This window comes from Rhinolophus sinicus, chromosome 13, assembly GCF_057876585.1.
Source record: "Rhinolophus sinicus isolate RSI-liver-muscle chromosome 13, RSI-T2T, whole genome shotgun sequence".
Classification (NCBI taxonomy): domain Eukaryota; kingdom Metazoa; phylum Chordata; class Mammalia; order Chiroptera; family Rhinolophidae; genus Rhinolophus; species Rhinolophus sinicus.
Genome location: NC_142513.1, coordinates 55,999,585 through 56,016,955, shown reverse-complemented (window position 1 = coordinate 56,016,955; position 17,371 = coordinate 55,999,585). Strand labels below are relative to the sequence as shown.

Below are 17,371 nucleotides of genomic sequence, written 5' to 3'. Positions count from 1 at the left end.
CAGTACACTTACTGGACATAATTAAGTATATTTGGTATGGTTTGCTAGGTTATTTTTGGGGTCTGGGAACACTCAAAAATTCTTCCGTATGAAAATAATTGCTTCTTCTCTTTATGGCATTTTGGCTTACGAAGGGTTCCATAGGCACACTCTACTTTGAGATCCCGGGGGAGCCTGCATTAAGCTCCTGTTATGTGCCACTTACTCTCCTAGACACTGGCAGTCAGCAGAGAGAGAGGTTTGGGGCATCAGCGTGCATGCTACTGGGGGAATAGATAATATAAAAACACGCGATGGACCGGCCGCTATGAGCCCAGGTCCCTGAGTGCCGTGAGGAAAGTAGAGGGGGTTGCGGTGGTGAGTGGCTTGGAAGGGATGGTGGTGCTTGTTTGGGGAAAGCTCCCTCAGGAAGGGGACCCCTGAGCTAAGACCTGGTTGGGAGGGGATAGCCGTGTCCTGATCTGGGGTAAGATTGTTCCAGGCAGAGGGAGCAGCACGTCGTCTGGACGTTGGAACTGCTTGGCTTGTTTGCCACACAGGAGAGAGGCCAGCGTGGCTGGCAGGGTGAGCACGGAGGATGGGGGTAGGACATGAGTTTGGAGAGGAGCAGGGTAGGGTTTTCAGGACCTTGCAGGCCAGGGTCCGGGGTTAAGCTTTTCTTCTAGGTGCCGGGGGAACCGTAGGAAGCTCCTGAGTGTGCGTCCTGTCTGCCAAGGCTCTCTTTCATTGTTTATAGTGCATGGGTGACAGGGAGCGCCGTGGTGGCAATGCGGTGTGGCTCCGGGGGCAGCATGATGATAGCTGGACACAGATGGTGGCAGTGAAGACAGAAGACGGACAGATAGGAATCCGTCAAGGCAGAGCGAACAGAACGTACTGATGGGGGGATTGGATGTATGAAGGTCAAAGGGGAGTTCGTGTTGCCCTCCTCCCCAAATCTAGCTGGACAGTGAAACTGGGTCTTCGGGGTTCCCACTGGCCGAATAAGCTTCGCTTCCTTCCATCTCGCTTCTGAGACTGCTAGGAAGCCTGTGATGAGAAGGAGAGGGGGGTGAGGGCTGATAAAGCACGCAGCCTGAGGCGGTGTTTCTCTGACTTGCATGTGCCCATCACCTGGGGATCTTGTTAAAATGCAGAGTCTGACTCAGGAGGTGTGAGGCCAGGTCGGAGATTTCTGAAATGCTCTCAGGCAATATCAGTGCTACTTGTGCTTGGGCCCACTTTACCCGGCAAGGGCTTACCCCCTACTCTATGCTCCCACGGCACAGAGGCACCAAACGGGGACCCCAGAGCCTGTGTCTTAGGAGCAGGTGGTAGGTAGCTCGCAGGGAAGAACTTGAGACTCAGAGACTCAAGGTTGGGTCCGTCTTTCTGGACCCACATGGGCATCTTGAACTTGCGGCTCTGAGCTCTCACCGGAGACTCAGGGAATTTGCCTTGTGAGGACACAGATGTCGTTTGCTCCTCTGTTAGTCCTTTGGGAACAGAGTTCCTCGGCAATTATTTCACAGCCTGTAGCAGTGCAGGCACATTTCTTGAGGTCCAATCTCCAGAAATACATTTGAAGGGATGTATTTTACATGAAAAAGAAGCCTTTCAAGTACAATGACCTGTGGGCAAGAAGGCATGTGACTTCATGTATATGTATATGTATATGTATATGTATATGTATATGTATATGTATATGTATATGCATATGCATATGTATATGCATATGTGTGTAATGCTGTATTATACACACAGTGCATTTGCCTGGTGTCTGGGTGGCAGAAATGAGACTTGGTCACCAGAGATAGGAACAGTGGGGCTGATCAGTTTCAGGAGAGAGGAAGCTGGACTCCAAAGCTGTGCCTCAACCAGCGGGTCCGTTTGCTAATGAAAAGGGAGAGGAAGTGTCAAGAAGGTTAATGGGATGCATTTCACCGCAGAGCAGAGCTGAGTGTAAGTGAAACCTATTCCCAGCCTGCACGATTCAGGGCTGTTTTGACGTGAGCGCACTCCCTTGTAGAAGGGGCTTGCTCAACGTTACTGATCACCCGGGGCCCACACAGAATGGTTTATTGAGGCAGGATTCCACACGGAAGCTGTTTTTGTACGTGAAGCTAACATTTGATTACTGGGAGAAAATTCCTGCGGCTTGCCATCCGGCTTCCCAGCCAGTACCATTGATTCATGGGGCTTTGTGGGGTTCTTAATAATGCGTCCCATTTCATTTCACATGAGCTATTGAAGCTGTTTCCTTGACTCCTCCAGTCTGAACATTTAGGACTATTGCACCACGCTCGTACTCCAGCTTTCTTCTGTCGAATCTTTGGAGTTCCCAAATGCGGTGGCATTTATCATTTATAGGTTATGAAATTATCATGTGGTAGTTTGCATTTTTGTTAACGTTCTTCACTTCTAATAAATGCAGGTCTTCCCATTAGAGCCCACATGGATTTTTTTTTTTTTTTTTAACCAGGGAGAGTGAGGGACATTGAACTATGTTGACCCACCTCACTCTAGACGACCGTTCTCTTCTTGTTTGTGAGTGGGGAGCTGTTGAGTAAAGCTACGCGCTCTGTCTGTGGTTTTCCTCTCCCAAGAAGCCTGATTCCTCCAATTCCCAATGTTCGTGTTTCCCGTTTGTTTCCCTTCTCTTTATGGAATTACAGCTAACTCCAGAAACAGCTGCTTAAAAGGAAGAAACATGCGTGGCCTCAGAGATCTCGTACTGAAGTGTCTTCAGTTGATAACAGGGTCCTGGCTTGAAGGCAGGGGTTTTTGTTGTGTTTATAGAAATGCTCCAGCATCTGCATACATACCCCTCTACCCTGTACTGTGTAAACCAGCACTTTATTTCCTCAATGAGGGTTCAGAGCGACGGCTGCAATCCCAAAGCTGAAAAAAACTTTTCTCTGCCAACAAAATAAAAGTTGGATCTATACGCGATCACAGTTGCCTCTCAGCAGTGGAACTCTGAGCAGAAATGGCACGGGGACATACATCTTTTAGAGAAAAGCTTTCCCAGTGTGAATAACGGTGAGCTTTCACATTAGATGTTTCTCCTAAGGATGTGCCATATCTTGTGTGAGAATGGCCAGAGTTACACTTAGGAAGTGTCTCTGATGCCAGCTGTGAGTCTGCCAAGATGTGTCAGGGGCTTAGGAGCCACACAGTCCTGGGTCGAAATCCTGTCTCTGCCCCTTCCTAGCTGTGTGATCTTAGGGAAGATGTATAACTTATTCTGATCTCTGGAAAACAGAGAGAATAATGCCTTCTTGGCAGCTGGAAAGTTGTGAGCATTAATAATTAAGTATGGTAAGTCCCTACCACACTGTTGGCCGTTGTCTATATAGAGTGCTGCGTTTTAAAACGAAACAAAACTCAAACCGGAAGTTGGCTATTACAACTAATCTCTTACCCCAGTTTTTACATTCTTTGGATCAAAATAAAAAATCAACCGCCTTCTCCTGGTTTCTGCCCATTTCCTTTATCTTGGCTCCTGAGACTGCCCCAGAATACTTTGCCTCAGGTGTTTTCTCTGCCTATGCAGATGCTGGGACTGTCATCTTGAGAAAGCCAGCCTCCCCGGACACTGGCGGCTGAGTGGATCATTTTGCTTCCAGGTGCCAAGCTGACGCAGCAGGGCTCCAAGGGCAGGGTTGGAACTGGGTGTCCAAGACCTTCAATTGCGAGACTCCCTCGCCTGTTTTCTGACCTGCCCAGGCATCCTGCAGTGGATGACATGTCACCATGGGGCAGGGGGCGGGGCAGGAGCTTTGAGCATGAGAGGGAGTCTTTGCTCTTGAGACACCGTTTTCTGAGCAGACCCTGAACGAGATGCAGACAGCACAAGCACATGGCTTGTTTCTGGTGCCCTCAGCTTGTGTGAAGGTGTCTGTTTCAACACATCTTATTTTCTGAGCATGAAGTCAAAGGGAGATAACGCGACCCAGTTAACAGGATAGGGCTGCACCGTTCCCAGGGGCTGCGTCCGCTGACCGTCCATCACACACCCAGTGCCCTGCTCCAGAACAGGCCATGGTGCCAGGTCACCCGTGCAAAGCAACAGGCCGTCTGGTCCCGAGTTAGGCAATGGCCACCTTCTTACCGAGCTGAAGAATGCACTCTGCTCTGGATGCCCAACTGGAGAGGCAAATGCTACCATTCTAGAAGCTGGAGCTCTGTCTTTCCAGAGAACGCCTTTTTTGGGGCAATATTTTAATACCATCGTAAACCTGCCTGTCTATGCTGTTTCCCCAAGCAGTGTGTCTCTGGATACAAAAGCATCTCATTTCCGTAATTGTTCTTTGTCTGGCCTGGATCTGTTACTCTCTGGCCTCCAGAGCCATTGGGTCCTTCTGGAGGGGTCAAGAAGGCTGCAGCACTTGTCATTTCTAATTGATCCGGGAAAAAGTCCCCTAAAGGAATTTAACTTTTAGATACACAACGTGCTGACATTGTACTTGTGGGTCGGGGTCATCTCCTCCTCCCTTTCACCATGAGACCCCAGGGCCTGCCGTCTCAGTGGGTGCGATGGCACCCCTAGCGGAGGGAAAGTTGCTTCCTGTGGGTGGGACAGAGCCACAAAACCTTACTCTTTTTATGTATAAATCATAGATATACGTACAGTATATAAACATACACAGTATGTCTGTGGTATTAAAATTTCTTAGACGGCAATTAGGAAGAAATGTCTAAAAAGGTTCTTGGAGGGCTGATAATAAAAAGGGGCTTGAAAAACACTGCTCTAGAATTTGACTCTCATTTTTTGCCTCATATTTTCCATTCACATACACACAAAATAATGCCTAAAAGGAAACCCTTCACTCTCTATTGATGGGGAAGACGTCTCCAGGTTCAGTTCTAGAAGGAGGGAAAGGCGGTGTGTTTCCAGATGAATGGCTGCTCAGAAACCTCTGGGAAAGCCATCCGTTAACTTGAAACAGCATCTGAATCTCTCAGAGAGATTTCAAAATAGCAGCTCCTCGGCCCTACCCCGTGTGTACCCCAGAATCTTCTAGAATCTTCTGGAGGTCCAGACCAACAGTCAGTCCACAACCACTGTAGAACAAGGAGAGGAAGTGGCTTAGGTTGGGAGCTGCCCCGGGGCCAGAAAGCGAGACTGTTTTGTAGCCCTTTCTGTTCCCACCTCCTCACCTGTGTGCGTCCCCACACTGGATGGTACGTAGTTCACCAAACATACCCGCCTTTCCCGCCTCCATGCATTTGCGTATTGCACTGTCTCCACTCGGACTCCCCTTGCTTTCATCTTAAACCTATCAGCATCCGACTTGTGCTTTAAGACTTATTTCCAGTGATTCTCCTTACAGGAAACCGTTTACGAACCTCCCAGCCCTCCCACGATTTCTTGTTGCACTTACTGCATTCTGCCTTCCTTACATTTTGGCTGTGTGTCCACATTGTCTTTTTGTTTTGTTTTATTGAGATATGATTTATGTAAGAAAAATCTATCCATTCTAAGGCTATAATGAAACGATTTTTAGGAAATGTACAGAGTTGTGCAGTCACCACTACAGTGCAATTTTAAAATATTTCCATCCGTCCAGAGAGTTTGCTCTTGCCTATTTGCAGTCAGGCCCCCCGCCAGCCCCAGTTCCAGACAACCTGCCTCCTTTCTTTATAGATCTGCCTGTTCTGGGCATTTCCTAGGAAGGAAATAATACAGTTTATAGTCTTGCACATCTGGTTTCTTTCAATTAGCATAATCTATTTGAGGTTGATCTGTGTTGTAGCTTGCATTGGCAGTTTGTTCCGTTTCATTGCTGACTACTATTCCTTGGTATTGGAATTGAGTAGGTATTAGATTAACTGGATTGGATTACGATGGGATTTATGGCTATACCATGTCCTGTTTGTCCATTGATCATAGGTGGGCATGTGGGTTGTCTCCAATTTGGGGTTATTACGAATGCTGTTGGTATTTGCAGTCTTTGTGTAGATACATATTTTCGATTCTATAGGGTAGATTAGGGGTGGAATTGCTGGGTCATGTGATAACTCTATATACGTTTATTTACATCCTTTTAAAACTGCCCAGCTGTTTTCCAAAGTGGCTGTGGCCATTTCATCATTTACATTCCTACCAGCAGTGTATGACTGTTTCACCACACCCACATGACTACCTGGTATTGTCTTTGTTTTTTTATTATACCCATCCTAGTAGGCGGGCAGTGTGACCTTGTGATTTTTATTTGCATTTTCCTAAACACTAGTGCTAAGCACCTTTTCAAATCCTTGTTAGACATTTGTATGTCTTCCTTAGTAAAATGTCTATTCAAACTACGTGCCTATTTTTTAAAAGATTTTTTTTTTGGGGAAGGGGAACAGGACTTTATTGGGGAACAGTGTGTACTTCCAGAACTTTTTTTCCAAGTCAAGTTGTCCTTTCAGTCTTAGTTGTGGAAGGCGCAGCTCAGCTCCAGGTCCAGTCGCCGTTGCTAGTTGCAGGGGGCACAGCCCACCATCCCTTGTGGGAGTCGAAATGGCAACCTTGTGGTTGAGAGGATGCGCTCCAACCAACTGAGCCATCCGGGAGCTCAGCGGCAGCTCAGCTCAAGGTGCCGTGTTCAATCTTAGTTGCACGGGGCGCTGCCCACCATCCCTTGTGGGACTCGAGGAATTGAACTGGCAACCTTGTGGCTGAGAGCCCACTGGCCCAGGTGGGAATCAGACCGCAGCCTTCGGAGTTAGGAGCACGGAGCTCCAACCGCCTGTGAGCCACCGGGCCAGCCCCTACTTGCCTATTTTTAAAATCGGGTTGTTTGTCATTTTAGTTTTGAGTTTTAGAGTTGGTAGAAAGTGTTATTCAAGCCATCTTTGTCCTTGCTGATTGTCTGTCTAGCTGTGTTATCAATTATTGAGTGAGATAGTAACAGCTTCTGTTATTATCATTGAGTTTATTTCTCCTTTCATTTTGTCAATTTTCACTTCATATATTTGGGGGCTCTGTTATGAGGTTGATGTGGTTGGATTTACATTTGTCATTTTGTAATTTGTTTTATGTCTCATGTCTTTTTTGTTCCCGTGTTCCTTCTTTATTGCCTTCTCTGTGTTAAATAGAGAAGTTTCTCATGTTTCATTTTAGTTCATTCTTCCCATGTTTTGCATTATTTTCTTAGTGATTGCATCTGTAATGTGCATCTTAAGTTATCACAGGCCACTTCAGATCAGCACTAACTTAAGTCCTGTAAAATATGGAAACTTTGCCCCAATACAGCTCCATTTCTGCCCCCGTCCTTTGTGCTATTGTCATATATATTACATCTGTATGTGTTCTGCATTGAACAATGCAGTGTCAATGTTTTATGCAATCCTATGCATTTTAAAGAAGTTAAGAGGAAACATTTATACAACCTTTTGTATTTACCCACACATGTAACTTTTCTGGTGTTCTTTATTTCTTAATGTATATTTATGTGTATATTCAAGTTACTATGTGGTATGATTTCCTTTCTACCTGAAGGAATTCCTTCAGTATTTCTTGCAAGGAAGATCTGTTAGCAATGAATTCTCCATCTTTGATTATCTAGGAATCTCTCTATTTTGCCTTCATTGTGGGTTTTTCACGTTCCACTTCAAATCAGCTGGACTCCTTCCAAATACCCGGCTGCCGGTCTGTGTGGCCAGCCCACCTGGAAAAACGACTGTGCCAACCAACATGGGAGGGGCATGAGAGGGAAGAACAGAACCCAAATTCCCACTGTGCTTAACACAGATTCAGAAGTTTTTCATGAATAAGTGCTCCTCAGTATGTTGTATGTTTTAATCAATTTCCGGAGTCTAGAAATGGTTGTTTTTGACAGTTTTATCATTGTTCTTGGAGGAGAGGCTTTGTCAAGCTTCTCACACTGCCGTTCCAGTCCCCTTATTTCTCCCCATCTTGCAGAGAGGAAAAACTATGTGGCAATTAAGAGTATGGACTCTGATGCCAGATTGCCTGTGCTTAAACCTTGGCCCTGCCATCTGTTCCTTGCAAGACCTTAGTCAAGTTACTCAACCTCCGGGCCTCAGTTTCTTCACCTGTAAAATGGGCATAATAATAGTACCTAGCTATTGGTGTTGTTGTAAGAATTAAATGGATATACATAGAGTGATAGGAGCGGTGCTTGGTGCAGTGTAAATGCTATAAAATATTAGCTCTTATTATTAGTTCAGCGAGGGCAGGGACTATTGTTTTAATTTGGGACGTTAGTCCCCCTCTTCTTGGCCTGGTGCCTTGCACGGCATCAGCTGCCCTGACCTTCAGATAATCTTTACTGAGCGATGCTTGTCACTCAGAGGAAATGAGGGCAGCGCGCAGGGTAACCACAGGCGAGAGGAGGAAAGACGGCGGGGGGGCTGGGGAACAGATGGCTGTGCTCCTTGTTGAGGCCAAACGTTGGCCAGTCTTAGTCTCGGGCGCGCATGTGTTTTTCCTGCCCGCCCCGGGAGCTGCCTCACACTCCATGTCGAGATCCCTTCCAGCTCTGCCCACTGGTGTTCTCAAGCAGTGCATCTAGCTCAGTTGCCACCATTTCCGAAGGTCCCTTGCATCAGGCGCCCTCCCAGAGTGGACAGAGCAGTTTACCGGGAAGCCTGTTTACGTACTTGGGGAGTATGGGATTTTAGTGTGTGATCACTACAGAGCCCTGGTGCCGGTGGGAAGTGGTCCTTCACCCTCCAGGGGACACAGCTGTGCTAAAGGAGTGTGGGCTGAATTCAGTTCCCGCCGACCACCTCGGTGAGATGCCTCTGGGCAGGAACGTGTGCGTCCCGCACAGCTGTATGCAGTGACCTGGCTTAGCCACCACGTGTCCCGGTCTGGGCTTGAGAGCAGGACTGCAGACATGATAAGACAGCCCTTGCCTTCAGGGAGCTTTCAGCCTTTGTGAGGGACGCCAGACGTGCCACAGTGAGGAGAGCCGTGTGACAGTCCGTATGAAGTACCGTGTATCCAGGACGGCTCACGGAGGAAGTGGCGTTTGAACTGCCTGCTGCTAGATAAGTGGGGGTTGCCGAGGTGCGTGGGGTGGGACAGGTGGCGTTTCGGCCCATCTGAAGGCTGCGGGGTGAGATGTAGGCCAGTGCAGGAACGTGCACGGTGGGATTGCTGCAGGAGGGAGGTGACAGGCAGAATGCGGTCAGATCTCGGTGGGTCTGTCACCCCCAGACAAGGAGCTCCGGCTTTTCCAGGTGGCAGTGGCCGTTGCTGGAGAGATTTAAGCAGAGAATCAAGTGAAGATGGATGGAATGAGGTGAGACAGGAGAGAGGACAGTGGCCAGAGCAGATTCATTTGGGAGACTTCAGAGATGAGGCGTGAGCAACAGAACTGAAACAGGCGGGTCTGAAAGGGTGGGGGGGGAGAGGGGGAGGGAGAGGCCAGTGGGACATGGAGCCGGGGCGGCTCTCAGGTGTCTGGGGCTTGGGACCCTGCAGCTGTCAGTGTAACGCTGCTGGGCACGGAGGGAGGGTGAGCAGGGCACCCGCATCTAGGCGTCCTCACTGTCCTGGCAGCCTTCTAATGTTGCACAGGAGCAGACAGTTTCCCTCTGATCTATGTTTACCTTACACCCGGACGCACAGGCTTGGTAACCATATTATTTTCTCATCAGCTTGTTTGTGGGGTTCATTTCCGAGAGGGGATATAATTAAGTGGCAGTAGATTAACTTGGTGTTTAGGACCTAACCCGACCTGCCTGGTGCTGTGCTGTTGAGGAATGTGTGTGTACTGATTTTGTGCCCTGCTCTGGTAGAAGTGGTTTAAAAGTGCTGTACTCCCGTGGAATTACATGTAGAATTTGAAGATCAGGAAGAAGAAGAAATGAAATATTTATGTGAAGCCCTGGCATCTACACCATTTCTAGCTGTAGGGGTGGATCTGAGGTTCCTGGTAAGCAAAGCGAAAAGGGAAAGGCAGCTATAATCAGACCATTTCACAGCATTTGGCTGGAGCTAGCTAGGTTGAGAGAATCAATAAAATTAGTTGCTATGAGAATCAGAGCTTTTCCTAGTACTTAATTAAAAACTTGTCATGTCAGTTTTAACCTAGTGTTTCTGAAAGTATATATATATATATGGCCCCCACCTGCCAAGGGATGCTTGTATTAAACAAATATTTTCATAGGAGAGTTTCAGGATATGCTACATGATATATATTTTGGTGAATGATTAACAATGAATGTTGTCATTTGGAAATCTCTCGTAAGTCTTGTAGTAAAGAAACATGCCTACCTTTGTTGAACCCAGAGTTTTAGGAATTCTATGTGCTTTCATAACTCTTTTCTTCCCTGCCTAACTTTTAACAATAACTAATAGTTTTCTAACAGCAAGTTTGGTTACCAGTTTGCTTGGGGCTTCCTGTGCTTACCTGAGGGGGCCCATTATTAGCCTGCACCACCGGGGTCAGGGCACCTCCCTGAGAGAAGCGGGGATTCTGTGTTTCTCTCTATTCTGGGAGAGAGAACTGCTACCCTTTGTAATAACGCCTGTTGTCGTAGTTGCCGCCCCTACTGTACCGTGAGCAGGCTGAAAGCATCATCAGTCCTTGAATTAGCTCCTGGAGTGTCCCAAATACTCGGTGTGGGATTTTTCAATCCATGTGACACTAAGCCTGGGCCCCAGGGCACATAGAGATGCCTGATTCTGGGAAAACAGTTCTGCCTGGGGAGTGTGCGTGTGTGCGCGTGCGTGCGCAGAAATTGTTATCAGTGGAAATCTCTTTGTTAAGACTGTGTCTGGTCTTCTATACAATTTTTGTTGAATGCTGAGGGAATCATTTAACTCCTGTTGTTCTTGAAGTTTCTCTATAAAAGAGACCTGGCACCGCATAAACTGAATTGAAAGAATGTCTGAAGGTGTTGTGTGAATGGTGCTAAACACAAACTATTAGTAATAGTCAGCCTGATGTAAAAAATTGTGATGCAAAAATGTACAGCTCAGTAACTGAGTGGAAGAAAATTCTATTAGTTGTATGTAGCGGAGACGGAAAATCTTTGTTTCTCTGTGATGGACCACTGAGCTATGGAGAACAATCAACAGTGATATGTGTCAGTAGGAAGCAGTGAAATTTAGAGATCTTTTAGAGAAGAGAATCGTGACATGTTAACACTTTCTCATAGAATTAATTGAACCAATGGTTTCAGTAAAAATAAGGAATAATAAAAAATACGCTTCCGCTGTGCTTTAGGGCCACTCAGGGAAGAGGGTTCCTGGGAGGATAGATTGATGAAAGGAGCTAAGAACCAGGATGTAGAGGGAAAAAATAGTTTGAGAAAGGTGCAAATGTTGAAGTGGAGAAAGATGCAGGAAATGGCAGAGACAAGTCTCAGAGACCTTTCTCAGGAAAGCCGGCTGAGCCTCTCCCTCTCAGGATGATGAGAGGACATGCTTCTGAGGAAGTGCTTCTGTGAGAGACCCAGGTACAGAGAGACAGGGCTACGGCTTCTCAGGCTACTGCCGCACGGACAGGCGAGGCCACTGCGTATTCGCCACCCAGGCATAACTGCAGCCACAGTGAGGAACGTTGCACAGAGCGTTTCTCCCTCACGTGAACCTTGTGACAAGCGGGGAGGGCAGAGTTGTTCTGTCTGTGTCGCACACGAGAAAAGGGAATTATAGGCTCCTGAGGTTCACGGCGAGTGTGTGGCCCTCAGAATCTCTCCTGTTTTCCGTCTGCGCCTCCTCACATACGCGATCCCTTTCGTGTGGGCTGGAGGCCGGAGTTACGCCTCAATTAGCCATACTCCGCATAATTCTGACTCTGCTTTAAAACAAAAACAGTTGTGACGTGACAGCCATGTGTCCCGTAGTCGTAATAGAGGCTAAATCATTCCATTAGAAATAAAGCAACACGGAGCACAGGTCTGTCTTCCCTGGCTGACCTGTCAGGTGGGCGGGCCATCTGTTTGTCACCAGGAGGGGCTTCCGTGTTTCCTTCTGTTACCTGGTCCTATGGATCCTGGAGTCATAAGTGCATGGATATCTTGTGTGTTCCTTCCCCTGTGCTCTGAAGAACTTGCTCCAAAGAGCAGCAACAAAAGCGCAGACTGGGCTCCCTGGATGAAATTGCCCTGCTGCTTCGTCTGGGCTTCGGTGGTGAAGCCCAAAGACGTGTCCCCTTTTACTGCAAGAGGACATGTCCTTGGCACGTCAGACATGAAGCGGAAATGGGCTTGCAAGTTATTTTCATTGGACTCTAACAAACCAACAAATTTGCATTCAAGTGGTGGCTGGCGTGACGTGTGTGTCAGCAATAGGGTGTTTCACAAGCCTGCCGTCCATGGCCAGCGTTTTTATTACAGACACAGGAAGGACGTGATTTCCCAAACTGGATTGGCAGAGTCTGGCGCTGTGGGGCCTGGGGCCCAGTCCAGCCCGCTGCTTATGTTCATGACGCTTTGCTGAGCACACAGCCCTGCCCCTCGTTTGCACGTGTGCCAGCGATGTGCCAGCCTGGGTCCAGGAGAGACCATGTGGCCTGGAAGCCTGAAACATTTACTCTCTGGCCCTTTACAGAAAAAGCGAGTCGGTCCCTGTTCCAGAAGCCCTGACGGGACGTGGGGCCTACAGTCTCATGTGAGGTTGACATCTCCTGGACTGTTTCCGCATCTGCTCCTTGATAAGGGTCCGGCTGCTGGGTGTGTGGTTTGAGGGTGCAGCTTCCTGCAGCTTCCCGGGGGCAGCCTGCTGGCCTGTCGTGCCCCAGCCCCGCAGAGCAGAAGTCCCTGCTCTCAGCCCCCCAGCTCTCTGAGGCCTCACACGGTTCTGGGCTGAGTCGGGGGAGACTCCCCACGGTCCTTTGGGCTCTCGCTTCCTTGCCCCGGCCTCCCGTCAGGCTGGGGCTTTGCTGCGTTTTACTTCTGCGGCCGCTCTCACACCAACGCCCGTCTCTGCCGTTCTGCCAGCGCTTGCCTGCTTGCTGAAGCCTCATTTCTCACCAGGGCCGTTGAAATAGCTGCCTGGGCAGTTTCTCCCCTCTGCATACCATGCAGCGCTGCCAGGGAAACGCTGCTGAAGGATGGCTCCTGCTCAGGAGCTTCCCTTGGCTCCCCAGTGACCTCCAAGTCAAGGGCAGGTCCCCGGCTCCTCTCCAAGGCCGTTTTATCTCAGATGCCTCCTCTGAGGCCAAAAGGTCTCTGCCCTCTCCCCAGGGGTGGTCTGAACTTTCTGCGTGCCATGCCAAGCCTCCCCACGCCACTGGTCTTTGCTCTTGGCACCCCCACGCTCCCCCCAAATCGGTTAAAATCCAGTTCATCCTGATTGTATCCCACACATATTTTTCTCCACGTGCAGTGTGCTCTACTTCCCTTGAGCCCTCTGCCACTCTACTATATGCCCCTCTGTTGGAGGCTATGTTGTTGTTTGATTGCGTCTTTCACCTCTCCCCACGCCGTAAGCTCCCACAGGCCAGGCATTGTCTCCCAGTCGTAGTGAGGTTTCTTGCGTCTCCCACGGAGCAGGTGCTATGTGTGGAATCGACCTGGAAGTCACACAGAGCGTGCACACCAGTGATGAGGGCGTCTCTTTTGTGTGCACCTACTATGTGCCAGCTGCTCTGATGTGTGAGCTTGTAACACTTACTCAAGCAAGTCCTGTCCCCACTGCCCAGATGTGGGCACAGGCTCAGGACGATTGACTTGGCCAAGTGTTGTCGAAGCCAGATTTGAACTTGCTCTCCGGCTCCCATGCCGCATGGGTGTGGCCAGATTGCACTGCTGCAGCCGCTCACACGTGTACACCCCCTCTGCGGTGTGCTACAGTCCTTTCCTGCACACACACACCTCTCTCTGCTGCCTGTGTATTAGAGGCCCCTGGGAGCTTTGAAAATACTCATGCCCGTCCCAGCTGTCAGCTGACATCAGAGCAGAGTCCTGGTAGTGCGGAGACAGCTCTGGTGTGTTTCAGAAGCTTGCCAGGTGATTCCAGGTGAGGTCCAGGCCGCACTCGGCGAAGCAGAGTAGGATAGTGGACAGACTGGGAGGGCTTGCGAGAGCAGTGCCGACCTTTAGCGGCTGCTCCTGAGAACTTGGCTTCTTACTGCGTTCCTGATGACCTTGGCCTTTTGGAAGGTCAGGCTGGCTCACCTGGACCTGCACACGGTCTCTGGTGTGTCCTGTCTTCTGATGTCTGTGATGACATAGACTGAAGAGCCTTCCAGAACGGCAGCTCACCTTTCCCCTACGTGGAGCGCGTGTCTCTGTGAACTGGAAATGACGGGGTGATTTCGATTGGTATCTAACTTAAAATACTGGCTCTTTAGTCCTGAGTGGGGTGGGCTTCTTGGGGAGAGGGAGTCCAGGGCAGCAGTGGTTCTCCAAGCATGGCCGCCCGATCTGCAGCAGCAGCGTCCCCGGGAGCTTGTTAGAACTATCAGCAGTCAGGCCCATCTCAGACGGTCCAATTCAGACAGTCTGATCTTGGAGCCCGGCAGGCTGACACCCTCTGGGTGATTTGCGGTCATCAGAGGATGAGACCACAGCTCTAGATAGGTGGTGAGTACGTGGACCCCTGGAATGCCAGGGGTGTGGGATTCAGCCCTCCCTGGGCATCAGAGACCCCGGGAGCTTTATAAAACCTCAGGCCCTCGGCCTCATGTCAGGGTTGGGGAATCTTTGTCTTTACCAAGGGCTCCAGGAGATTCTGAGATGCAAGCCCCCTGCCCCCCTTTTTTAATTGTGGTAGTAGGAACCTGGTAAATATCACATTATTTTAATAATAACTTCCTATCCACTTGGCACAGGGCAAGGACACTTCCTCTTTCCTTTTCTTCCTCGGGTTTCAGCTTCTTGATCTCTAATTAGCACGACGTTTTCCGTCGGTCCTGTTACCCATTAAGTAGAGACAGCCGTTCCCTTTAGCACACGTCCTCCTCGTGGCGGGACTGTTCGTTGCCGCATCAAAGCCACAAGTGGGTTTCATGGCCTCCTGCGCACGTCATTAGTCCTTCTTCTCAAAATTGTGTTTGAAGTGAGCGAAGACATGAGCCTCTGATATGCTTGATCCACAAAGCATCTTTTCAGAATGTTTGTGTAGCTCACTTGTTGATCTAACAGGCTCCCTGAGGCCGAGTCAAGGGTGAAAAGCCCCTGCGACTACTTCCTGTCACCCCTGCGGGTCACCCTACCAAGAGCAGGACGAGAGCTGCAGGCACAGGTGGCAGCTCTCGCTCAAAGAGCTGATTATTTTTCTTTTGCCCACAGCTGTCTATTCTCCCCACCACCCTTATCTGTCATCATAAATGTCCATTCCTGCGTGATATTTTATGACAGGACACACCTGCTCAAACAGAGTGGTTGTCGCGTTTCAGATATGCTGCCCAACCTGTATGTCATTACGCCTCATGGCACAAGTGAAATAGGGCTTCTGCTCCAAGCGTCCCACCTGCCCACACTCCCTCCGACTTTCACTGACCTCTCCTCCCACGGTGGACGTCACCAGGCTGCAGACACATCAGACTGCTCGAGGTGACACTGGGGCACCCAGGGGACCCAGCCCAGATGTGCCCTTTTCTGCATCTGGTCTCCTCCTGCCATCTCGCGAGAGTCAGCACAATGGCTTGTGTGACGCCCGAAACCCCCCACCTCCCAGCCAGTCAGGCTACCTTCTTTGGGGTTCCCCCGCTACATTACCTACTAGAAGCCTCTGTTAGACCACATATTCCATCATGCTTGTTTGTGTTCTGAAGGAAAGAAGTGAATCAGGGAAGCCTTTGTTTTTGTTCACCAAACTTTTCAGAAGGAACTTCTTTGGGAGTATTTGAAAACTATGTTAATGAGACCATGACTCATTCAATTTCTTTTCTCGACAATTGCAAATACGTGGTGTTTGAAAAATAATCATGTCACCATGTAACACGGGATGACAGCTGTGAGCTGGCCTTGGCTTGGTGCACAAGGGAAACGGACTCAGAATTGGAAAGTGGGAAATAGAGGGGTACACGGGTGTCTTGTCGGTCACGGACGGGGCCTGTGCCCGGGTTTAAATACTGAAGGAACGAACAGTCACGGGAGTAGGTGTCACTGAGGTACCGCTGTGCCGTTCACACACTCATCTAGGGACCTTTAACGGAACCCCGGGGCCAGGCTGCTCCTGGACCGATTGGTCAGAAACGGGGAGAAAGTAGTGGGGGAGGGGAACCAAGCATCTGAAATTATTGGTGCTTTCCAACTGCTTCTATGTGAAGGCAGCATGGGGGCGGGGCGCGGGGTGAAGGGGTCTGTTTAAATGGGTGCGGTTGAAAGTATGGCTAAGAGGAGTCAGCGGGCTACTGTTCTTTTTTATCACAAAGGCCAATAGAATAGAGGTTTGCTCACCTACACGCACACTGTGCACATTGTAGGGAGGTTGTGGACGCGTGGGTGCTGACAACAGTGCGTGTGTTTGTACCGTTGGAGGAAGGCTAGATCCGCGGGACGCTCCCTCCTCCCTTCTCTGAGCAGCTTCCACCCAATGGACGGGCAGACGCAGCCCAGTCTCCTCAGAGATGCAATTCCGCCTCTACCCTGCTTTAAACTCTTCCTGCTCATTTCCATTGCCACTGTATTGACGCAGGCCTTCGCTCGCCTCTCAGTAGTAATGCAGCCCTTTTCTCTGCTGGCATTCATTTCTTCCCTCATCCACCATCCATTCTCCACACTGCAGCCACACTTGGTGTCACTCTTCTGCTTTATAACGCCTTTCCTGTTCCCCGATGCCCTCAGATAAATGATCGTAATGGTTAGAGGGAGCCCTCACCTAGCATTCCTGGCACCAGCCCCGAGAGGTAGGACTCGTATCCCCATTTTACATATGGGGAGGTGATAGCGTGGGGTAACTTGTCACAGAGTCAGGGTGGACCCAGACTTTCAGGCCCCAGAGTCCTGGCTCTGCACCCCTCTCCTTCACTGCCTCTCCCTACTTTCCTGCCAGGTCGGGAGAGGCCCCTCTGTGCGAAGGGACTTTGCATCCATCCTGCTGGGTAGATATTACTCCTGTTTCACAGAAATCAATCAAGGCTTGGACAGGCTAAATAACTTGACCAAAGTCACAGCTAATTAAGGAAATAATAGATGGGATTCAAGCCAGGTGTCCTCTTTGCACGATGTACCCACCACACTGCACGGGATTGTTTAGTTCCTTTAGAATGGCATCTGTGGCTCCTTATATTCTGTCCACAACCCACCTTTCCACCTGTTTTCCATTTCACTATTAAATCATGCCACCCGACTTCTGCTCACGCTGTTTCCTTTGCTGAAGAGTTTTTCCCCATCCAGCCAGAGCTGTCAGATTTCCCATGACAGGAACTCTTGCCTTGCTCCTAATACCTTCTGTGGAACCTGCAAATAGGAGAGGAAGGCCGTTGGCATTTTCTCTCCACCTCAAGAAGCCCGAAAATAAAGCCTCTCCTGA

At 49.3% G+C, this 17,371-nt stretch overlaps 1 protein-coding gene across 2 annotated transcripts in view; it reads left to right on the top strand.

Moving 5' to 3' along the window:
* SLCO3A1 (solute carrier organic anion transporter family member 3A1) overlaps positions 1 to 17,371 on the top strand; it is a 255,342-nt gene that overhangs the window by 34,421 nt on the left and 203,550 nt on the right. The gene's annotated exons all lie outside the window — the stretch shown is intronic.